The sequence below is a fragment of the Sorex fumeus genome, unplaced genomic scaffold, assembly GCF_029834395.1.
Source record: "Sorex fumeus unplaced genomic scaffold, SorFum_2.1 ptg000131l, whole genome shotgun sequence".
Classification (NCBI taxonomy): domain Eukaryota; kingdom Metazoa; phylum Chordata; class Mammalia; order Eulipotyphla; family Soricidae; genus Sorex; species Sorex fumeus.
In genome coordinates, this window is record NW_026606188.1 from 20,877,064 (window position 1) to 20,903,198 (window position 26,135).

The window sequence follows — 26,135 nt, forward strand, 5'->3', positions numbered from 1 at the left end:
TTCATGGATCTTCCTGGTACACACAGATCTGAATCCAAAGCTGACTTCTGCCCCTTCATACTCTGAAAGATGTGACCAATCAAGGCTCAGTACTGCTGCTCATCCCAGGGAAATTGCCCCAGGAAACATTTAGTCCCAGAGCAATGAACTGACAACAGAACTAGTAAAAGAGTAACCTTGGTCCTGCTTTCTACTGATTGTGTGATGTGCAACGTATTAGGCAAAATCCCCTCTGATTTTCTGTTTGGAGACTAAAAAAGTGGAGTTATAATACTAAAGTTTCCTTTGTAAAGGAGTGGTTGAAGGAGTCTGTGAAACTGTGCAATACTCCTATCCCACAAATGGCAACTACTCACATATCATCACAATCTGTAAAGCCAAATTTCAGACATCAGTCCTTGACTTATGGAGATATTTGGAAACCTGTGATTCTTGTAAAGTGAGAGGGAAGGAGAATGACATGTTAAGCACTGGGAAGAAGTCCTGGAACAAGGAAGGCAGAAGTCAAAATCATGGTGCTGTCATATGGAGTTGCTGCTCTGTTTTAGTGAGGACAGTCTCAGTTCAGTTATCCATAAAATGGGGTTAAGAATAAGGTTGCTGTGATACCTAAAATGCAGTAATGTGAATAAAATAGTAGAATAGAACCAAGCACATAAGCCTCCAAGAGTTTCTTTCTTTCTTTCTTTCTTTCTTTCTTTCTTTCTTTCTTTCCTTCCTTCCTTCCTTCCTTCCTTCCTTCCTTCCTTCCTTCCTTTTCCTTTTTTTTTCTTTGCAGAACTGTGATAAAATTCAAAGCTTCAGACATTCTAGGAAAGAATTTTACCTTGCCTCCACTTTTCTTTTTAAGGAGGGCTCACTTGTTACCAGTTTTCAATCCTGGAAAGGAATAGTCTTCCTGAAAAAACGCAAGGACTTTCAGAACTCTGGAATGAATGAATTCAGCAATTGCATAAAAAAAGACGTGGGAAGAACCTTTTGCTATTGTTCCTATCAGAAAGCACAGAACCAGTGCAGAAAAGAAATCCTATCTGTGGAGACCCATGGTGTACTTGGTCACGGTCACAGTCCTCCTGTTGTTCACCGATTTGCTCGAGCGGGCCCAGTAACGTCTCCATCGTGAGACTTGTTGTTACTGTGTTTGGCATATTGAATACGTCATAGGTAGCTTGCCAGGTTCTGCTGTGCGGGCAAGATACTCTTGGTAGCTTTCCGGCCTCTCCAAGAGGAGCGGAGGAATTGAACTCGGGTGGGCCATATTGTCTGCGTGCAAGGCAAACGCCCTACCTGCTGTGCTATGTAGTATGTAGCACAGCAGGTAGGGCGTTTGCCTTGCATGCGGTCGACCTGGGTTCGATTCCCAGTATCCCATATGGTCTCCTGAGCACTGCCAGGAGTAATTCCTGAGTGCAGACCCAGGAGTAACCCCTGAGTATCGCCCGGTGTGACTCAAAAAGCAAAATAATAATAATGGTGTACTTGAATTCAGCAATATAAAAAAGTTTTCACTGTAGTTGTTAAGCAGGCTACAAGGATATGTACGACTTAGGCCTACCTACAACGAGCTAAGGGACTGATTGGCAACTCTTGCATTTTTATTTCAAGGAAAATTTTATTCATTTCAAAGAATACCATAATGAATCTAATACCAGAGGACTGGTTCTCAGATTAATTCTTCTCTGACTCAGAAACTTGAAGTTGAAAAGAAAATGAAATATTTAGTACAAAGATATTCTTCTCCTCCCTTTTGCATACTTCTGACGTTGTTACTGTATCTTCCATCACACCCACACTCATGCATGCACACACAATCACACAAATTACAACCTCACACAAACACACACATGCACATGCTCACATAACCACACATATCACAACCAGTTGCAGACGTTCAAGAACTGCACATACATTTGATCCTAAAATTCATAGGCACCCAGGGTGAAAGAATCATAAAACTCCAGTGCTTCTTTGTATTTAGAGAGAGAGAACTGACCCTTGAGCATCATAGAAACAATTTACATGTATATTTGTCCCCCTAAACACAGTTGGTTGTAGATACCTGGGTGGTGGGTCTACATTCATGGATTCAGCCAACTGAGGACACAAACCCACAGGCACTAAAGACCAACTATAAGAAATTTGAGCACAAAATTTGCAGATTTCAGTATTCATAGATTCCTGAAACCAATCCCCTGGGTCAAGGGACAACTATAGTTAAGTTTTGGGGAGTCAGATATTATACATGGGGATGGAGAGATAGCTCAAGGGGTAGAACACAGACCTAGCTTGTACAAAGTTGTGAGTTCAAGTCCTGGCACAGCATGGCCCTTTAGAGCAGGATAGGACATAGTCCTGATGGACTCCAAGAAGAGTTGACTCATGCCAGGTCTAGCTCTGCTGAGATTTGTTCTTATTTTTTTAAAAAAGACCTACATGGAGTTTTGGCTACATGAGAGTCTGTTTCCTTAAATCTGGAGCCTTTAGTTGTCCAAGGGTCAACTGAAAACAGCATGTGTGGGGGGAATTGTGGGGGTCACAGCGGGCAGGGTTAGAAGGAAAGAAAATTCAAAATCACGTGGTTAGCAGCAAGGCTCAACTCATTTCTTTTTTATTATTTCTTTTCTGCTTTTGCAGAGCTGCGGATGAGACCCAGGGCCTCACATATGCGAGGCATGTGCTCTACATCTTGAGCCAAAATCCTGGCCCGTCCATTCCTTTCTTTCTTTTATTCCTTCGTCCACTGCTTAGTTTGTTCTGGCCATTGGTGGTGCAAGAATGAACCAAAAATACAAAGGTCGTGGGCCTTCCAGAGGACACAGATCAGTGATCACACACAAGCATTCATGCTATGCAGTGCCGTGAATAAAAGATCCCCATGTGAGGGAGGTAAAGAAGGCTCCCTAAGAGAAGGCCCGTTTCTCTTGAGATCAGACAGGTAAAAGGAGAAAATGGAGGAGGGTTGTTCCAACAACCCACCTTCCTCAGCCTTTCAGAGCATGGTGAGCTGGACTTCAGCTCATATGATTCCTGTGCTCCAGTGTGGGCTTCTCTCCCCAACTCCATACCCAGTAAGAGTCTGCATACACACTGCCAATTCAAGCCAAATGCCTGGTGACTTACTGCAGAAACTTCAAGAACTGATTTCCCAAAGGGCACAGTGAACAAGTGATTGGGCCTCGAGGCTGTTTATTTCAGACCTGGGGCCATCTGGCTCCTCAGCCCCCCACTGCCCCACCCCAACCCTGGATTGCCAACTAGGAAGAAAGAGCTTGTTATTATGGTCTTCATCACCCCATACCATTGAATGATATTTATCAGCCACCCACATCTATCCAGTGTGGTTGGAGAGTCTCAGGCAGGCAGGCCTCAAGTCAGGCTTTGACCCCTCAGGAATTCGGGGCCTGGCTGAAGTTGCTAGGCTGACATTGTTTCTCCTTAATATAGCTCAGGCCCCTGAAAGTCCAGCTAAGGGAAAGGCTGAGTTAGGAGGTGGCCCCATGGCACTGACCCTTGGTTTAAACAGGAAAGTGCAGGTGAATGAGGGTCAGGCTCACAATACAATTTGGCCAAGTTTTCAAAAACAACCAATTTTGCCATCCTCAGACCCCTGCTGCCACCATGCTATTCTCATTCTCTGAAGATATCTGCCAAATAAAAAGTTGAGGTTTGAGTTCTTTGAAAGAACTGACAGGGGGCAAGGAAGGGAGGCAGCACAGAGGTGGAGTTTGGCAAAGAATAAGCTCTTTTTTTTCAGGGAGTTGTTTTTTCTCTGGTTGTTCGCTTCTGCACATTTACCAAGTGGAAGATGAAGAGGGGCACAGAGGGCATGGCAGGTCTCCAGACAGGCCTGTAAAAAGGAGAATCTGGAAGGGAAAGCGCCACACAAGTGACGTGCTGGAAAGGGCACTGGATCTGGACATGAGTCTTACCCTTCTTACCATCCTGCCACTCCTGAAAAGGAGCTTGTGATCATCCCATTGGGCCTACTGAGGTGGGAAAAAGAGCCTCTATGAGCATCACCTTGAATCAAATTTGAAAGCTGGGGATAGTAGGAAGGCTCTGAGCCAGAACTCTCAGAGAAAGCCAACTGTCAATAGGCAGGAAAGGATGTAGGGGGGCCTGTGAAGACCCCTCAGTATTATTTGCCCACCGCCTACTCTAGCCAACACCACTTGATGGACACTGAGTCCCCAGGAGGCCCTTTCACAGAGATCCAGAGAAGGGGGAGGCAGCCTTCCCAGCTGCTGGCAGTGGGGCTGAAGTTCACATCCAGGTGATTATATGACAGCCCCATGGATTTGCTTCAAGACTTAAGTCTAGGACTGAGAGTCTTGTTCTTGATGAATTGGCTCAAGTTACTTTTTGTATGCTTTTTAATTTTATTTATTTGTTTTTGGCCATACCCAGTGGTGCTCAGGGCTTACTCCTGGCTCTTTTGTCAGGAATCACCCCTGGCAGGGCTTGAGGGATCATATGGGGTGCTGGAATAGAACTCAAGTCAACTGCATGCAAAGCAAATGTCCTACCCACTGTACTATCTTTCCAGCCCCTGGCTCAAGTTACCTTTTGCCTGAGACTCTTGGGAGAGCTCCTTGACACTAACTACAAGAGGGGGCAGCTATGATCTTATGGAATTTCTGTAGTGAATGGGAGTCAGTCATAAAAGAGAAGGTGTACTGAAGAAAGGTATTGCAAGCAGGACAAGAAAGGACAGAAGGAGTGAGACTCCATGCACAGCACATCTTCTAATGATGTTTTCTTATATTCTTTGTTTAAATAAAATTTTTTATTTAAACACAGTTGTTTATAAAGTTGTTCATAAAACAGTCATTACAGTCTTTGGATGTTCCAGCCAGCTCCACCTCCAGAGTGACTATCCCTCCACTGTTGTCCCCATTTTCTCAGTCACCTCTCCTAAGCCTGACCCCTTAGCAGAGATATGTTAATTTATTTTTTTATTTTTTTATTCTTTTTTTTTGCTTTTTGGGTCACACCTGACAATGCACAGGGGTTACTCCTGGCTCTGCACTCAGGAGTTACTCCTGGCGGTGCTCAGGGGACCATATGGGATGCTGGGAATCGAACCCGGGTTGGCCGCATGCAAGGCAAATGCCCTACCCGCTGTGCTATCTCTCCAGCCCCATGCTAATTTATTTTATACTGCTTGTTACAACTAAATGGCTAACAAAATTATCAAAAATACTTCAGTAGAAGAAAATTTGTGAAAATTGCTCTATCTCACCACAGGGTTGTATTCTTGATGAGGGAAAAAAAATGTTTCTTATAGAGGTCACTGTCGGTAGAGTTTCCTGTTCTCCCGAGTATGCATAGGACTTTTCTCTGGGTTCTTGGGTTTCCTCCCATGTCCACAGAGCACCAGAGCACCACACTTTTCAGATGTGGCCACATACCCCCCAGTGTACGGGAAGGTGGCAACTGCGGGAAAGTGCAGGCGATAAACTCAGATCAGAGACAGAGATAAGGACGGGGGACTGGCAGCCAGAAATGCAGTCAAGAGGCAGTGGGTGTGAAAATGGTCCCCGTCTCTTTCATGACCTGGCCTTGGAACCGGAGTGGATCCACAGATTCTTCTGGGAGCAGCAACTAAGGGGTCTTAGCCCCGATGCTGCAGATCTGTAAGGAAGTCTCTGGGAAGCCCTGTCCATGATCGGGGGTACTGTAGGATGCGTCCTGTACCGAGACTCAGCTGAAGGAGGGGGCGGGGTCCATGGTGACCATTTCACAAGAAAGATCTTCCAGAGCTGGCTTGCAGGGATCCAGCGTGTTTGCAGTCTGAGTTTGAAGGGATGGTTTCTTTGTTAACACTGCAATGATGAACTTGCTTGTGTTATAATACTCTTTGTCTAAGCACGGTTGGATGAGAACATGGCTTTGCAGAGCATTAGCCCAACATTGCAATGAGCATGAGGACCTGGCCAGGCCAGAGGCAGGGGTGTTTTCAGATAGACAGCAAGCACCAGCGTCACAGTCATGGGCCCTCAGAGTGGCACCGATGAGGAATTGGCTCTGATTCAATGCCAGGTGAAGCGTGCCTGGATAAAGGGTGAATTATTCTCTTTGGTCGGATCCCGAAAGATGTTGGGTGACAAACACAGTTGGCACCGTTTCCTTGAGTGAGTTTTGTTTTCCATATGTGGGAGGAATTCCAGAGTTCAGAATTCTGCACCTGACGTCATAGATATTTTTTCTCTCCAATGTAGACAACACAAGTAATGATATAGAGTAATACCTGCTTGACTTCCATGCTCCCAAGGTTCTGAGTCAAAGCCTGACCTCCACAGGGACACAGCAGGACGCAAAAACATTTATGATCTTTTGCCCACCTCGACCATAGGCTCTACAAGATCAACTCTGTTTTGACTTTGGAGTGTGGAGATGAGCAGTCCTGCCTGTTAATGTGCGATAAGATGGAGCCACTCTCTCAACTTATTAATATCAGATGCAAGTCCCTGAAGCTATCCTGTAAATAGGTAGATGGAGGGTAGCACAGGCACCATCACACTGGTAAAGACAGAGTTCAGCTCTCTTCCTCACCCCATGTACAGATCCATTTTTGCCAGCTGGGTTAGAAAAAGGCCTTCCTGCCCCCTCACACATTTCAGTATAGATAAGGTAAAGGTAAGGTAAGGTAAAGGCCCTCCCGTTGTTCGTCGATTTGCTCGAGTGGGCCCAGTAACGTCTCCATTGGAGACTTTTTGTTACTGTGTTTGGCATATCGAATATGTCACGGGGAGCTTGCCAGGCTCTGCCATATTTCTAAAAACCTAAAGAAGGATCAAGTTGGGAACATCAAAGACCATTCTAGAAGCATTCTAGACATTCAGTGTTAACATTACTATTTTCTGAGTTGGGGGTATTGAAATAAAGCACAGAATGGCTTCTCTGGTGTTGCACACACACATTAGAGAAAATGACACTTGATCACTCTATATTGTTCAATTTGTCATAAATCCTGATGGTATAGAGAAATCTTTTTTCTTTAAAATATGCAATACCTGCAAAGAAAAAACATGTGAGAATTATAGTTAGTTAATAAATTGTTTCTGTATTCTAAAATGTAAAAGTTTGAGATGAAATGAGTTCCTTTTAGATTTTCTAAGTTAAAATGTTGTAATATGGGTAAAACAATAGAGACTTTGTTGAGCTGGCTTGTTGATTTTTGTGACATTTTAAGCAAATACGTATACATATGCACATTAGCAAATATATATATATGTATTTGTTTAGAATGTATATGTATTTATCCTCAGCTTCTCTCTCTCTCTCTCTCTCTCTCTATATATATATATATATATATATATCTCCAGTTTTCTCCTCTCTGAAAAAGACAAATTACTCAAAGAGCTACTGTAAGCTTCGTGAGATAATCCACTTAAAATATTTACTACAATTCCTGGCACATACACTTTATTAGATACATTTTGGCTCTTATTTTATACATATGAAATATGTCTGTATGTGTTTATAAACATAAATAAAGACTTTCAATTTTTATTTTCTTAGAAAAATAGTATATATCTTTCATTCATTTATTGTTAAAGCTGGCACCAAGATGTGCAAAAACCAAGTAGGCAAGAACTGATTTCTTTTCTAAACTGCCCTGGGGCAGATGAAAGAGAATCTGGATTCGTGGTCCTTTGGGAAGTTTTCCAGCCTCCCATGGACTTAGATCTCATCCCAGCTACCCTATGTAATGATTGATTTGATAAAGCAGGAACTGAGGACTGGAAGGAAGCAGTGGGAAATGACCCAGATCGTTTTCCAGATGTGGTTACTTCACCCACCTATGATATGGCTTAGCCAATGTCAAGCAGAACAACAGAGACCCAGAGTCCTGTCCATCCTTGCTGCTGTATTTACTCTGATGGGTGGGTCCTCAGATCCCCTGCTGGCTGTTGTATAATGATATTAACTCCCCATTGGTGACTTCTACTACTTTGTAGAGGTGCACAGTAGAGCAGCACAGCCTAGGGCAGGGAGAAAGTCATGACAAATGATTTTCTTGCTCCAACTTGATAATGCTTTCTTGTGTTAGGAGCTTGCAAATCAGTACAAGGAAAATAAAGTTAAATAAGACAGTTTCTGCTTTTAGGAAGCTTCCAAAGATATAGGAAGAAAGACACAGGAAGCAGGATGAGGGTATCTTGGAGGAGATAATGCTTTATCTAATAAACAGAAGAAAGATCTGAAACTGAAACATACCATCAACCTCCATGAGCTGACTTTCCAGGCTCCTTAAGCCTTAAAAAATTAAGCTTTAATTCTTCCAAAATTGACATTTGACCTTTTACCCTTTCCTTAATTGCAAATTTCTCTATCAACTGTCCACTCAAATTTTCTACTTGTCTTGGGATATCACATTTAATATGTCTAAACCTAAGTGCTTCTCTGTGTGTATGTGTGTGTGTGCATGCATGTGCTTTTGCCCAGGATCAAACCCAATGCATCACATGCAAGGCCAATGCTCTACCACTGCTCTATACACCCAGCTTGAGTCTGTTCTTGAAATCTGCCCCTTCTATGATTTCTCCATCTGAGTAAATTACATGTCTTTTCAGGTGGACACTAATATCTTGGAGTCTTTTTTTGATTCCTTTCTTCTTACTCCTCCACATCATGAATTCTTAGGGAACCTTATTTCCCAGTAACTTTAACATACCCCACTTAGAGGATCCTCACATCTCTGTGTCACTGCCTGCCTAGCCCAGACCATCACTCCCTCTCACCAGATTATTTGAGGAGCTGCCAAGTCAATCTTCCTTTTTCTACTCTTGCTTCCCATGTGTGGGATCAAAGTGTTCCTTTTACAATTTGTCAAGTTATATCACTTGCCTGCCACAAACCTTCTGATGTCATCCTTCCTATAGACAAAACTTCAAAGTCCTCACAAGGTTCCTTGAGTCCTAGAAGAGCTGGTCCTTGTCACCTCTCTCATCTTATCTCCTGACACTCTCCCCCATTATTGCTCTGCTCCAGCTAAGGTCCTCTTGGTGTTCCCAGTCAAGCATGCTCCTGTCAACACCTTTACACTGATTTTCTCTCTGTCTAGAATGTTGCTCTTGTGTTTATTCCTAGTTCTCTTCTTTGTTTCATTCAAATTTCTGCAAGCATATAATTGGAAACATCTTCCCTGACCAAACACTTTCCCAACTTTGAATTTACAAACCCTTACCTGCTTTGTGATTATCTCTAATTGATATTATGTTGACTCTTCCCAGTTTCTGTCCACCCCTGCTGGATTTGAAGTTCCCTGAGAGTGAACAACTTTTTACTCTGTTGATTCTACTGTATTTCCAAACCTAGAATGATGCTGTGGCCAATAGTAGTTACCAGTAGTTAAAGTTAAGCAAATGAATCAAAACAGACTTTTATAATGTGTTTCAGTTTAGTTGTCATGCTGACTAGACCAGTCTCATTCCCTTCTATAATTCCTACATGGGACCATGCTCATTGGATGCTTCTTGAATTAAATTATGCAATTGCCAAGTTCTAGCCATAAGTTATGTGACTTAACTTCAGTTCACATCTCCTACAAGAGGCATTGTGCCCCAGTGGTCTGTTAATTTTCCTGAGAGGTAGTCCCAGAATTTCATTAGAATTGAGGCAGCTTCTCTGGGGAGAAGAGACAGTACAAACGGAGCTTTGTGTGATGGAGAAAACAGGGGGTGCGGTCAGAGCAGTACTGTTGACAATGACCTTTTACCAGGCTGGGCATTCAGAGCTATGCTCTGGGGAAAGTGGCAGAAGTCATTGTGACCACAGGAATGACTGGGCCTGAGTCACTGGTCACTTGGTCTGTCTTGGTAGAAAGGATCTCCACAACACCATATGGATGAACCATGGAATTATGGGCACACCAAGATTTTTGCACCTTTTTTTCTATTTTTCTGTAAAATATTATTTTTATTCCCTTTTTAAAAAATTTTTACTAGTGAGACACCATGAGGTACAGTTGTAGAGTTACAAATTTTGTGCTTGGGTATCAATTATACAATGATCAAATACCCGTTCCTCCACCTTTTGAAGGTGCTAACCTTCCTCAAAAATCACACTCATTTGTGGCAACAATGCACTCAGGACTCCGTAATGTCAAGCCATAGTCCCGATCCTGACACAAGAGATGTTGGGCTATGAGATGACTCTTTCCCAATAATCGGCTTCCTTTAGAAAGACCCCAGGTACAAAAATTCAGGGTTCTAAAGTCAAACATGATATTCTAGGAGTCATCTTGTAATTTTTTCTTAAAATTAAAGCTATTTGCAAAAAATGGCTTTAACTCTGCCTTCACCTCTATCCTTAGGTACAAGTTTTTAAACACAAATAATTCACCAAATATAGCACAGTGGTAGGGTGTTCGCCTTACAAGCGGCCAACATGGCCGACCCGAGTTCAATTCCTCCACCCCTCTCGGAGAGCCCGGCAAGCTACCGAGAGTATTCGATATGCCAGACACAGTAACAACAAAGTCTCCAATGGAGACGTTACTGGGCCCGCTCGAGCAAATCGACGATCAACGGGAGGGCCTTTACCTTTACCTTACCTATGTCACTGTCTACTTGCATTTTCTCCTCATGGCCATAGATTGGTACTCAACTCCCCAGCTCAGCATAAATTATTTTTCAATTACTTTTCTTTAAAAGACATCTGTTTCGATCTGAAAGTTTCTTTAGATGGTTTATCAGAAAAGGAAGATCAACAGTACATTTGAGAGAGATAATAAAGAAAAAGAAAAAACCTTTTTTATAAATTAAAGGAGCAACATGATAGGTATTTTGGCTTTCATTTTTTGGTGGGGTGATGCCCATAAGTGATCCTTATAATTGGAAACTGTGCATGGAAACCCACCAAAATCAAAGCAAGTACACATTTCCAGAAATACAAGCAACACCTGTCCCAAATAATCTTGAACTCTGATGCCAGCTGACTGCCAAGATTTATCAAGTTCTATTGAACAGTTCAGAGCAGAGGACATTTAAAAATAAAAATCGCAAGCCCATTGAGACTATTAAGAAAAGATTCTTCCTTTCTTCTTTTATTCTGCACCTAAGGCCCAAGCCAGTACAATAGGTCAAAACCAGAGTCCTGAATAGGCCATTTATGACAGTTTTTAGAAACAGCAGGAAAATAATGTATTCTGGACTAATCCTCACATTGCTTGCTTCAAGAGAGACTTCCTTTTTCTTTTTTCCTAGAAAATACCCAAGTCGCACATCTATAGTCTTCGTTTGACTGGCTTTTAAAAGCACTGGCCAATTCAATAAGCCGTTTGCTTTGGATACGTTAGACTAATTTTTCTCAAACTTAATTTTTTATATATTGCGTCAAATTACCAGATATTTGATAAAAAAAATAACAGGTTTCTGTGGTCAAATAAGTTTGACCTCAAGTAAAGGAATCCTTCTTAGAGATTCCCAATGCACATTGGCCAAGAAAAATTCTAATTAAGGAAAACCATTTCTGTTTTGTTGTCGCTTTGCTTTTGTGAGCCACACCTGGCAGTATTAATGGGTTATTTCTGGCTCTGCACTCAGGGATCACTTTGACAAGGCCTGGAACCAAACCCCAGTCATTATGAGTGAGACAAACACACTCCCCACCGGACTATTACTGGGGCCCAAAGAAAAGACATTTCTAACCCAGCAGTTTCCAAATGTTTGATCATGAAACCCACAATCTTTTTTAATATCTCAAGGATGGAAAAGCTTGGACTAGACATTTTTCTGACTTCAAGGTCAAGAATCAAGTTCTCTTCCTATTGAGATCATCTATTTATTTACTAAGTGGCTCTTTATAAAGTGACTTCTTAGAGGCCCAAATCTGCCTATCACAAAAACAGATACAATTGGGGAGATTGATGGTGGGAAATGTACTTTCACTTCATTAATGTGAAGGGAAGAGTGTTGGAATATTGCATGAAGAGAACCCAAACAAGAACAACTTTGTGTATTTCATGGTGATTCAATTGAAAAAAGAAATAAATATAGGTGTCTAGTGCTTGTGCTCTGATAGCTGTCAATTTAACAGGAGAGATGAACATGTAAACAAATATCAGTTATCTCATGTGATGCAGGCTTCTCTCAACTCCATCATTGCTCATGATCTGCACAACACAATTTGGAATCCAAATTATTCAATAAATATTTCCTGTGGACTTCTTTTGTTCATTTCCCTATGTTATTTATTACTTTATGGCAAATATCATGCCTTCTCCATATCCATTATTGTCTACTGTACCTAGCATGGAAACCAACATGTAGTAGGTCACCCATTGACTACTGATTGCTTGATTTAAAATGGTATAATCCCTTAAGTCTTTGTCTACAAAATTATGGTGAACCAAAATTATTGAATAATTCATTAGTTGTAGACTCCCAAGGGCTATCTTAATGCTATGGTATGTACAAAATTAATGTGTGTAATCCCTCCCAATAGGCAAGCAGTAAACTAAAACAACTTCTTCTCTGCTTCTAGGTACAGCTTAAGTGTAAAAACTTAGGAATGCAAATGCTTGGTAATAGGAGAAGTACCAACTCTGATTTTCCATATGGGAATCCTGACACTCAAATGAAAGTCTAACTATTCATAGTAGAATTTAATACAGATTAGGGTTAGCCACAATTGGTAACACTTGGGGAGTTGTTAATTTCTTGCTGGCAATTTCACTGTAAACTTCTGTCATAAATTTTAGATTTAAACTTGGCATTGTCATTCAGATTTTATGCACATTTGTTTGGTTTACATATGTTGACTGGTTCCTAATTATATGGTCAGTAAACAGACAACACCTCAGATGCTTTATAGAGTTGAGAATTGTTCATAGCCATGGAAACTTAATTTTGTAAGTGAATAAGAAAGAGAATGACAGGTCTAAGTTTTATTGGTTTCCATTATCATATGACAGGGTTACTCAGCTTAAACATTTTGACTCAATAACTTGACTGACAACAGACCGAACTATCAACATTTTCACCCAAAGGACCCTTTGTTGTAGGAGATGGTTTGTGGGTGTCTAGCAGCATCCATGGCCTCTACGTACTAGTAGCAACTTCTTACTCTGTAAACACAACCAAAATATCTCCAGCTGTTGTTTGATATCCTCTGGGGTGGGATTGGGGTTCAAATCACCCCTAGTTGGGAACTGCTGATGATTACAGAACACCTATTGAATAAAATCAGTTCTAGATGAAAGGTTATGGGAAGCATGTGTGTGTATTATAGGCTAGTATGTGCCCAAAGAAACCACTACCTTCTGTACTTTGAAACTAGATCATTCTTTTTCTAGCGCATATATCATGGGGCATTACCTAACCTCTCACGGTCTTCATTTCCTGATGTCTCCTAAGTGTAAATAAACTTGCACTGGAAATCCCAGTAAAATGAGGGCAAGAGACGGTCAGCTCTTCTCTAGTCCTCCTTTCACTTTTCCCCACCTTGAAAGCCTGGCAATAAGAGACACAAAAAAATGGTTTGTGGTGGTTTTTTTCCAGTTTTTTTTCCTTCAAAAGCACAGATAATCAAGAGCTGACATTATATCCAAACCTTATGTGGGCTCTGAAGGACAGACAGCCTAACCTATAATGAATAAAGGAGGAGTCGCACTCAACTCTTTGCACTCTTCCCCAAGAACTGCTGGTTTGAGGAAGTATGTCCACACATGGCCATCATTCATCAGTGTCTTCTCTATGCAGTAAGATGAAATTGGAATTTGGGTGAACAAAGAGGCTGGTCACATGTTGAGGGAGAGAGTGTCCCTCATGTGCACTTACCTCCAGCCACCAAATAAGTTTAGTAGCATCCTGGACCATGTCCACTATGCCACTGCTGGGGGGAAAAAGATACAACAAGGCACTGTGGAGACACAGAGCACTAGTTTTTAGAGCTAGCCATTGCCTGAGCCTTGACAGGATTACAGAGAGAACATATGGAAAGGCTTAGGGACCTTATTTTCATTATAAAGACATTATAACAACATTAGGAAAATGGAGGAGAGGAAGGCAATCACCCAAAGCTTTCACACTCAATACAACTGTTTTCATTTTATATATTTACTTCCAGGTCTGTTTCCTATGCACTTATGATTTCCCTTGGCTGCAATGATTTCATTCATAGTCTTTTCTGATTTGCTTTGTCCCCATTTCTCACAATAACACAAGCATTTTTCCTGGTTTTTTTTTCCCTGCAGTTTTCCTCTTAAGTGACTACACAGAAGTTCTTGAAACAGATTTTCCACAAAGGAAATCATTCATTACCTCATTATCAAAGAACACTCAGCTTCTGATTTTCATGAGTAAAGCCTTTTTCCCTTTTAGGATTTTACTTCCTTGGCATTAAGTTTCTAAAGTATAAAATCTTATGAAAATTTCTATAGTCTAAATTATAATATTGCTAAGTTATGTTGAACCTATCCTAACTGTACACCCAATTCATGGCTTATTCCAAAAATAAAGACAAATATAAAGAATAAAACAAAAATCACTAATAACCATTAAACTCAATTGCGGCTAATATTTACTGTATTTTCTTCAATTCTTTTTTTCTGTTTCCATATATTCATCTATTTAATATTGGTTTTATTTTAATGTTATTAAGACCAGACTTCCTAAATAAGACCAGTCATATATGATAATAGCCTCAATTAAGACTTTCAGTGAGTACTTTTAGTTAACAAACAAACCTGGTTTGGTCTTGTTAGAGCATCAAGGATGGCTCAAGGGCCCATGACTATTTCAGTATACCCACAGCCTACTGCACCTCCTCTTGAACCTTCTGTTTAAGACTAGCTGTCTATTTATTCCCTCCCCTCCTTCTCGTCCACCAATTGTATTCCCTTCTCCAACATTCCTCCCACAGGAAGGCTGGCTGTTCTCTGGCAGGGGTTAACCTAAAGTCAATGTGTATCAGGGTTGGAAATCATAGTCAAATCTACCTTCAAACACCCCTTAGGAAGACCCCATGTTGCAGAATAACAAAACGTCATCTCTAAATCTAATCACTTCAGTTTTCCTCTGGAGTGGTACCAGATTGTTCAACAGTTGAGTACTATATAAAGTAGTTGACTTTCCAAGGCCCCTTTTTGCTGAAAACCTAGACATTTTTAACACAGATTCACACAAAGGCTTACAGAAAGAGAAGTCAACAAGAACCCACCCTGATGAAATAATGATCTATAACGTCCCAACTTCACCTGGTTATTTGGTAGAACATTGTAAGAAATACCCCCACAACTTAGGGCTGGGAGACAGTTCAAAGGTCTAGAGCACCCAGACTCATGTGGATGGCCTCTGGTTCAATCCCTAACATCATGGTCTCTTTAGCCCCAAGAATGACTTCTAAGTGATGAGGCAGGACTTCCCCCCCCCATTGCTTCCACCACCCTCCTCACCCCAAACCACTGCCAGGTGTGACTCTAAAACCTTAAAACAAATAAGTCAAGAAAAAAAATAACTGCCCAGTATAACTTGCTCTTCATTCTAATTCTCTCCTCTCCATCTATCCTTCCTCCCCTTTGATGCTTTTATTTTCTCTGATCACTTATATGTATGATAATATTCTTTTGGTTTTTGTATCAGAGTTGGCGATGCTTAAGGTTTGCTACTGGCTCGGCACTCAGGGGTCACTCTCAACAGAGATCCAGTGACTCTATGAGTTGTCAGGGATAAAACTAAGGTTGGCCTCATGAAAACAAGTGCTTACCCATTGCCCTGTCCCCTGGCCAAGGACACTCTTGCCTAGAGCTCATTAAAGAAATTCAGCTTGAAATGAACACTGCTCACAGCAGGGACTGCCCCTCAAGAGGAAGCCCCCTTCTTTTGCTGAATGAACTTAGATACCTCATGTCCAGGAACTACTACTACTCCAGGAACTAGAGCAGCTGCAGTGGTGTGCACAAGCTGGATGGCAAAGGGAAGTCTTCCCATCACCCTATCTCCCGTAGCATTGCAGGCTCGTGGGGTGGCACCTGGGGAAGCAATGATGCAAGGGCAATGGGAAATCAGTCAAGGGGGTTCATGTCAATGTATTTGCATTTTGTTTGTGACTTTATTCATGACAGAGAATTTTAGTTTTTAAAGTTTATACTATGAGCAACACTAGTTGGATATCAGCATCAAGGGGAAACCCTAATGCCTGGATGGTGTTCTTTTTCACTTTTCACTCATGATTTCTCTTCCAAGTTATTCTCTCTGAACAATGGTGAGATCATGCAATCTCATTTATTTTAGGGGTCGGTCTGGCACTCCCAACAGAACAGCTCTAAGATGAAGGACTTTTGTGTTGAAGATGCTCTGTGCTCTGGAATGTGGCCTTGTCCTAACCTATGGAATGAAATCACTATGTTATTCTGCCAAAGCAATGTTATCTTTGGGTTTGGGATCAAACTGGTCATTTTTGTTTTTGCAAAAATCACATTCAATAGACTGCTAACTGAAATATCATCGAGATTATCTTACAAGATTAGCAACAGTTGGTTCAATGAAATCTGGGTTCTTTGGGACAAGTTGCCAATATTAATGGTTTTGATGATCTGATTCTTGGGATTTTACTTGAGAAAAATACAGGAATCCCATCTCACTGACTCACTGACATGGGCTGAAGAGCATGAGTTTGTAATTTATAGAGGGATTTATCCCACCTCATTAGGTGGAGTTCAAAGACATCATCAAAATCTTCTCCCAGCCTCATCTCTTCCTTCCATTTTCTTTTCTGTTTCCTCCCTTGGATCTTCTCCTTCCCCTTCCTATTACTGCCTTGTCCCTGGTTTACCTCTTTATGCTCCTTCTGCTTTGTCCTCTCCCCTCCATGGTTTTCTTCCTCTCCCTCTCTCCTCTCTTGTTCACTCTGTCCTTCCTTTCCTCTTTCAGTTGCTTCTTACCAAAATTCCTCCTTCCTTACCCCGCTTCTGTTTCCCTCTTGCATGACATCAGGTTCCCTAAGGGCAGAGCAAATGCCAATTCACTTCATTTATCCTAGTGCCTGCAGGTGTGGAGCTGGTCTGAGTCCAGCTATTCAGGACTTAACCATTCATGCCACACTCAGCAAGCTCCAAACTGATGGAAAATGAGATAGGATTTTCTTCCTTTCACTCCACCTAGTTTTGGCACCAGCCTGGCCCTGAATTTGAAGTTGCAAATCTAGGCCCGGTGTTCTGGCCATATTCTCTTACCAGCATTGCACAGACTCCCCATGCTGTCACAAAGGACAAGACCAAACCATGTAATCCATAGTGCATGGATTTCTGATGTACTGCCACATATCACTGTTATCTAAAGAACCTTCATATGCAGGCTGTTCATGAGAAGTTTAAAGAAGACAGTAACCTGTCCCTTTATAAAAGATATTCTGCAGGAGCAAGACATAGCTGTGAGATGTGACTGTTCAATCATTTATTTGCTTGATTCAGTATGGAGACTAAGAAGGAGGCTATTTTCTTTTGTCTGAGTATCCTGATATTTTTCAGTGTAAGATTCTTATTCTTCCAGAAAAAAGACCATTTCTCCTATTAAAAACAAAACTAGTGTCTTCCTACAAAAACAAAAACAAAACAAAGAGCAGCAACAACTAAAAAGTCCACTAATGACACCAGCACCTTGCTCTTTACCTTGGACTCACTTCCTTTCTCACTGCTAGGAGAGCTTGAAGCCTGCACAATTGAACTGTGATTGAGTAATTTACACAGTTCTGAGAAATAAAGTCAACAATCCACAAATTGAATCCATTTCTCAATGCTCACCTATCAAGCTCTCCTGACATTTGATCACTTTGCAATTCTGTTCAGTGTTTATTGCTTTCTACTCATTCCTTAAACCAAAGTCATAGCTTGGTAACTTCTTGTTGCAGAAAGTGACTAAAAGAACAGGCAGAGAAAATGCTGTATATTTCAGACTAAAAATGAAATCATTAGGATACATTGCTATTCCTGGTGACTAGAATTTTTCTTTGGTTCTGATTAAGTTCAATAAAGATATTATATCCAGTGATTTCCTATAAATGTATGAGATGATATTCTATTGCATGCCCATGAATGGAAATATTACCAGACTGCTCCTGGCTCCATCAGCCTCTTACATGTTCTTCACACCCCAAAATAGCAAACCAATAGGGGGCCAGAGCAATAGTACAATGGGGAGAGTGCTTGCCTTGCTTGTTGCCAGCCTCTGTTTATCTATCCCCCATGTCTCATAGTGAGTTCCACTAGAAATGATTCCTGAGCACAGAACCAAGAGTAAACCCAGGCACCACTGAGTGTAGCCCCCAAAACAAAAAATAAAATAAAATGTCAGCCAATAGAACCCCATCCCACTCTAGAATGAGCAGCTCCTGTCTTGCCTATGACCCCCCCCCCCATCCACCATCACCATGGTCTCACAATGAATAGCAAGTTTTATCCAGAAAAATTATCAGAGTATAAGGAAATGGCTATATTTTAATGTTTTTAACTTGTGTAGTGTGAAACAACTACGCATTCTAAGCATCTATCTTGTACGTCTCTATTTACACGAGGAGAGTGGATCCTTCCAGAATATAGTTCCTGCTGGTTTAGAGTATTTCAGTGAGCAGAGATCATGGCTCAGGAATTCCCTGAAGGTTGTATGGAAGCACAATCTCATGACAGACATGTGGAATCTTCTGAAAATTATAAAATCAGCAATAGCATTATTAAAGCAATTAGTACTAAAAAAAGAAAATATTTTCAGTCCCACAAAGACATTCACCATATCACAGAAGCAGAAGTTGCCCTCTATGACAAAGCCCAGAGGAAAACAAGTCACTACTTTGAATGGTCAGATGTAAAAGCAATCCAGATGGAGGTACAAGGGAGCGATCACAAACCACCTCCCTTTGCTTTGGGTAATCAATGAATGGAGGAGCTTGGCACTTTTCATTTCGTACTGAGTTGAAATTTTCTTCTCTCTAAAATAAGGCTAATATTGATCTCAGACTATTTTTGAGAAGTACTTTAAAAGGGAATATCTAGAAGACCCTAACTCTTGTATCTGGCACACGAAACACAGTAAGCATATTAATCACTAACAGAGAAGTTCTATTTGTTTTAGATCATAGTTTATGTTAGGTAAAGTACTTAGCATGTCTCAAGTTACTATAATACATTTAATTTGTATTTAAAATATAGGCAGTTCTGTTCTGTTAAGAGAACAGTGCAGAGTCTCCTGCCCCCGCGCCTGGCTGTCCTCACTGGGGCCTCTTGGAGGGGGGCAGGTTGAGTTTCCCTTCCTGCCCCGAGCAGAGTCCCGGCAGCCGAAGACCTCCAGAACCAGCCATAACCATGCTGAGAACACTCTCCACATGCATGAAGGTACTGGCAGAGGAACAAAGGCATGCAGGTCCCACGGCTGAGATCTTCAGCCTGCTTGGATTGGGGCTGAGCATCCTCCACCCAGATCCTCCATCTTCCAATAGGCAGGGGTCACACCCACCAAATGCCCCCCGCCCCCACCCCGGCACCGCGTAATCCCATCAATAGCCAAGAACCAGAGACTATAAAACCCAGCTCCCTGAAGCGACATCTTATTATCTCATTCTCACTTTGGACAACCTGGCAGGCTACCAAATGTAACCTGCCCACATGGCAGAGTCTGGCAAACTCCCCGTGGTGTACCCAATATGCCAAATACCAGTAACAATGATGGGTCTCATTCTCCTAACCCTGAAAGAGCCTTGAATATGGAACTTTTTAAAATCTCAGGGGTAGGGCAAAGGAGACATTACTGGCGCCTGCTCAAGGCAATTGACGAACAACAGGATGATCGTGATCGTGATCGTTCTTGAAGTGCCTCTCAAACAGTCTAATGGAGAGGACTGAGGGGGCCTTCTCACCTACCCAAGCATTTCCTCCCCTCAGACCCACATTCAAACTCCTTAAGATGGCATATTTATCCTGTATCCCAGGGAAGTGCTCTGGAAACCTGAACAAGTAGATGAGGAAGAAGCACTGGCTGAGGCCTGGTTGAGGCGTTGGCCCTTAAGCCTCTTCTGGGTATAACTGGCAAGGCCACTTTTCTTGGAAGAAGAGAGCCATAGTCAGGGACTGGCTGGCACTTCATTTTTGGGTAACTCCCCCTCTGACAAATAGAAGCCAATCACTCCCATGGAATAGGACTCATCAAAAGAGATGCACCTCTTTCTAGAATATAGGGAGGAGGGTTCAGAAAGACTTTCCTCCTTGAAGCCACCTAAGTACAAAGTCCACCAGACTTTAGCAGTGAAGAAATAGAAACAGTCAAAAATGGTCAGCAAAAAATTGCACACTTATTCTTTAAATACTTCATCAGGCAAATGGAAGAACCTGTCTTGTTTTAAGGACCCAAGCTATATAATCCCTTATCTAACCATGTGGAGTGTGTCTGTGTGTGTGTGTTTGTGTGTGTGTGTGAGAGAGAGAGAGAGAGCGAAAAAGAAAGAGATGTAGAGAGATCTCTTTGCAATAGTCATATATATTCCTCTATTGAGAAAATCTTAGTGTCCAACCTGAATAATACCATCTGCATTATTAGACACACACACACACACTTTCTAGAAGAGAAAAAATATAATAAAACACTTCTAGAGTGAGTTTCAGAAGACAGTGTACTTGAGCAGAAAGGAAAAGAGAAATATTGGTTCTAGACCCAGCTCTATTCACCCACTCAGTTGGAGGTAACTAGTACTAAACCATTTATTGAACAACTCAAAAAAAGACCAACCGACCCTTTTTTGGGCTCTCTCCTGGCTCTGCTATTTCTACTGATGGCCAAGATGTCTTGGATAATATTTATCAGACTTCCCTGACTCCAGAAAATTCTTTAATCCTTTGCTGGTGGTGATGGTGGTGGTGGTAGAGATCCATGAGAATGGCTATGGGCATAATGGTGGTGTGGTAGAGGTGGTGGTGGGGGAAGTACTGATGTTAGGGGAGGTAATGGTGGTAGAAGATGATGGAAGAGATTACACTGTTGGTGAAGGATGGTGAGGGCATGGTGGTCACAGTGATTCTGGAAGCAATGCTGGTGATAATGAAGGTAGTGATCATTCTGCCAAACTCTATGAATCTCAATATGAGATTAAATGTGCATCACTATAGTGAGACATTTGAGAGCAGGGCAGACAGAGAGAATACTTGGAGTCTGACTTAATGAACACAAATACACAGAACATTTGTGATAGTTCTCAGCCTATTACCACACCTGCCTTTCAAGGTGATTTCTGGGACAGAGACTTTTACTAATTCTGCTGGTTGTGAATTATTTGTTGGGGGGTTCAGATTTAATTTTGCTTTATTTTAAAAATTTAATTGGCTTTTGATTTCTACCCACCTTGGACCCTTAAAGTTTGAATCTCTATTTTGGGAATGCAGAAGTAAGGTGCATGGGAGAAGAGATAAGTAGAAATAGTACAAAAAGAATTTGGAGTTAAAATTCCTGTACACAGATGGGTGGCGGCAAGGCAGGCAGAAAAGGAGCCTCTTACAGGAGTATCCCCAAGTCTGGTTCATAAAGTGCATGAAAGGAACTGAGGTCAGCGCCCCATTACACAGGATATTGATATGTGGGGAGGGCTAGAGCCTGGTCTGGTGTTCATGGCCTAAAGGCTGTTGAGGCAGTCAGCCACATGCCCTCCTTCCTGGCCACAGAGGGTAACACTCCCTGGATATGGCCCAAAAGGCCTCCAGTGGTCTTGGAGAGGCAGCTCCCTGAATAGGCAGACCTGGTGCCAGAAATTCAGTTGATTCACAAAGAAAGAAGCGAAACACTAACAAATGGTTTTCATTATCATCTCAGCCTCCGCCCTTGTTCTCTAAGTGCACTTTGCTTTTTTCTTTCTTTTTTCATCTTTTCATGGGCTGTAACTAAACAATGAGGTGATTGCCATCCCCATGGATTGTGCAATGTAACCAGCAGCTGGACTAGACCAAAGCCTTCTCCGAAGAACTTCTGGACAAGAAAAATAAGCAAAGCTAGAAAGAAGGAGGAATTTGTTTTGCCAACACCTATGTGGACATTAAGCATTTGAGCATTTGTCATGAAGGGGGAATGAGGGGTTACTGGGAGCTACGACACTTGGTTCTCAAGAAGCGCACCTGTGAGCCCCCAGAGAGGCCTCTTCCTTCTTAAACCAAATGAGGCCTCATAAAAGAGAAATGGGGCTCTTCTGGTGACCCAGAAATATACACCGGGACCACTTGTTATTTCCCAATATCCTATGAAATAATGATTTATTCTGGTTGAAAACCAGGTGTGAAGAAATTTTTCATTCTGGTCAATAAACACTGGCCAGTATCTCTGCGGGGCACCTCTGAGAAAAGTACCTGAGACCTCTGGAAGACAAATCACAGGGGCCCGAATTTGTACCAAATCACCGATTCACCAAGCATGAATCTGACCAGGAGGATACCTTGGTGCTGTCATTGAATGAACAATGTTCTCGATAAGAAATAATCCTAGCAAAGAAGCACCCCAAGCATAGTGACACAGAGAAGCGGCTTGTTTCCCTTCTGTCCATGACATGGATGGAGGAGAAGGACAGTTTCAGAAACAAAAATTTCCGTTACTCAGCATCTCTGTTGGCAAATCCTGTGGATAATCAGCCCACAGCTGCAGTTGCATGTCTACACGTGCACTGAGCCTACGTGGGGGCTCCTGCCAGACCAGGCAGATGGGGACACAGGACAAGAGGCATTGCTTTCCATTGTGCACCCCAGTTGCCCATTAACTAGCTCCCAGATTTTAGCCGAAATTCTTTAATGATGTTAATAACAATGGCTGATGCTTATAGGGTTCCATTAGGTGCCAGGCACTAGGCTAAATGTTTTGCCTAATCCTCATAATAACCAAAGGCAGCATTATTGTTTTTGAGAAAGTACTCAGAGTTCAGAGATGTTTGTTCAGTCACTTGCTGCAGTTCACAGGGCTAGTGAATGCTGGGGGCTGAGAGGAACTAGCCCCAGTCCTCGGGGCCTCACTTGGAGCTTCTGTCAAGGCAAACAACTTGGATAGCACAGTCATTAGGAATCCTTTCTTCACAGGACTAACAGTAAGTGATTATATCAGATCAAATCAAGATTCCAGAATAAGGTCGTTTATTTAAATAGTTCTGACTCTTGCATATGCAAACTTACTTATTTGGAAGGAACAGGAATAGTGACTGCTCTCTCTCTCTCTCTCTTTCTCTCTCTCTTTCTCTCTCTCTCTCTGTCTCTCTCTGTCTCTCTGTCTCTCTCTCTTTGTTGGGAGCGGGGACTGAGTGGAGAAAATTCTCTCCCCTAATTTTGGGGATTTATGATCTCCACAATGTTCTGTCTGGGTCCCTGGAGATAAAAGCACTCTGCAGATCTCTTGTTAGATGGAGTAAATTTCCCCAGTGCAGTTTTCTTTTTGTCCATGAGATCCTGGTCAAATGAAACCCCAAAGATGAAACAGGAAAAGATTGGGAATGTTCTGAAATACAGTTGCATTACAATCAAGTGACTTGAGACAGGTAGCAGGTTTCCATCACCTCTGACCTTTCCTCCTGAGATAATGAAAGAGCTAGATGAAATCCCTTTCCAGCATCTTTAAAATGCCCATCAAATAGCTCATCATTAGAGTTAAGCTTCCCAATGACATTCTGACATTCCCCATCAAGCATGTTTGTTACCATATGGGAGGAGACCTTTGAAGGCTAGGATAGTTATTGCCAGATCCAGGAAGTTGCTAAAACAGCACCAGGTCCCCTGACAAACAGACACAGGGAAATAATTGATCTTAGCCTGAGGTTACCTTGGATTTGCATGTGCTGCCTGCCTAGGCAATGCTGGGCTGAGTTATCTCTTTCATGCCTTGAGTCAGATTTTCTGTGTGTGAAGCAAGCAGACAAGCTAGGAAATGTCACTGCTGAAGAGCCAGTGAGCTGCAGAAGGTGGCAGTTGTCACTCCAGGGTGGTGTAGTGTGGGAAGCCTCCTCATGAGCCCCTCCTGGGACTCAATATTCCCCCATTGTGTGCTCCAGGCTGGCTGCTTCTGATTCAAGTTTTCATGGGTGCAGGGCAGTTGAGTGCAGCCAGCGGGGTGGTGAAGCTGAAGTTGAAGTGCCTCAATGTCACCTAAGGGTGACATTTTACTGGGATCCCTACATTCAGGTAGCTTAGCTCATCTCTCATCCCCCTTTGGTGGAAACTTGGCCTGACCACCCTTTCAAAGACTCTAGGACACTGGGTGTCTGTGAAGCTAGGATGTTCTTCTGGGTCTTTTTCAGGACTATGGAACTTTAACTTGTTTTAATTTCTGAAGTTACATCTGAATTGCATTATAGACTTACGTGTGGTAAGATTTCTTGACCTGTTGTTGCTTGGAAAACATACCACACACTGAGGGAGAAGGCTAGCTCAACAAGAACTGGGGGCATTTAATCTTATAAAGCAAACAGAGTAAAGGGCTTAGTGGGGACTTAGAATTCACTGTAATGTTTTGTTTGTATTCATGCATTAGATCCCAGGTTGTCATCCGAGGACTGGAGCAGGGGTGGGGAGTTGGGACCTCAGTAGATGCTGGTATGATGAGCTGTCATCCCAAGAGTTCCCCTCACCCCAATACTTCCCTCCACTCTTAGATCCAAGTGTGGGAACAAGAGACAGCTTAAGGCCAAAAGCCTAGCTGAAATGGTTCTTTTTTCTTGTGGTTTAGGGGTCAGCCAGTTGGAGCCAAGAAGATGTTTTCTTAGGGTCGCAGAAAAGTTTGAAAAATTATTGGATTGTTTTGGCACATGAATGAAGATGACAGATAGAGCAGCAGTACTACTAAGTGCATAATATATACTGCAGATCCTGTTATTTATTTATTTATTTATTCCATTTATTCCAAGTTGCTTGCTCAGCAACTTGGGTTTTTTGTTTTTTATTTTTTAACCTCAAGGCCTTTGCACTTGTTCCTTCTTCCTTGGAATGTTCTCTTTACTCATTCCTTTCTCATTCTTCACATCTCAACTTGAAAGCCACTTCCTCAGAGAACCCTTCTATCAGCAGCCTGTCTAAAGTGACTGCTTTGCCAGGGGTCCTATTTCCTCTAGGGCATTCAACCAAGCTGCTGCTGATAGCTTGATCATCTTCAGAAGACACCAAGCTCTGTGAGAGCATAGAGCTTGTTTGTCTTCTCCAGTATCTTACAGTATCTCCAGCTCTGGCATCTAGCAGGCACTCAGGATACATTGATAAATGAATCAATAAAGTGTATATATAATGTTTATTGAAATGAGAAGGGGACTAGAAACCTTCCTGGGCATCTAGAAATGACAACCTTAATCAGACAGATTTCTTTTTTTAAAAAATAATGAACCGATACACTGAAATTCTGTGGTTTACAATTCTATTAATAATAGTTTTTCATGTCCATAAACCCAGTACCACACATAACCAGAGTGCCCCCTCCCCAGTCCCCTTCCTTCCAATTCCCCACCATATCAATTGTGTGGATCAGTTTCCCCATGCTCGTCCCCAATTCGAGTAGGCTTGGAGATTTCGGCCCCGGAACCTGCGTGGCTTTGTCCCTCTGCCAGTACCTTCATGTGTGCGGAGAGTGGTCTCAGCATGGTGGTGGCTGGTCCTGGAGGTCTTCGGCTGCCAGAGCCCTGGTCGGGGCGGGGAAGAAAGCTCAACCCGCTCCCCTCCAAGGGGCCCCGGCGAGGACAGTCAGGCGCGGGGGCAGGAGACAAAGCCATGCGGGTTCCGGGGCCGAGATCTCCAAGCCTACTCGGATTGGGGCCAAGCATCCTCCACCCAGATCCTTCAAATTCCAGTAGGCAGGGGTCACACCCACCAACTGGCCCCCTGGTGCCGTGTAATCCCATCAATGGCCAAGACTCAGAGACTATAAAAACCAGCTGCTGGAACCACGCAGCCGCATTCACGGCCGCACGACATCTTATTATGACATCTTATTATCTCATTCCTACTTTGGACAAACTGGCAGGCTATCGAATGTAGCCTGTCCACACGGCAGAGTCTGGCAAACTCCCCGTGGCATACCCAATATGCCAAATACCAGTAACAATGATGGGGCTCATTCTCCTAAAGAGCCTTGAATATAATCTCAGGGCTAGGATGAAAGAGATGATACTGGGGCCTGCTCGAGGCAATCGACGAATAACAC

At 42.4% G+C, this 26,135-nt stretch overlaps 1 protein-coding gene across 1 annotated transcript in view; it reads left to right on the forward strand.

The window, feature by feature from the left end:
- NGF (nerve growth factor) overlaps nt 1–26,135 on the forward strand; it is a 50,577-nt gene that overhangs the window by 14,847 nt on the left and 9,595 nt on the right. The gene's annotated exons all lie outside the window — the stretch shown is intronic.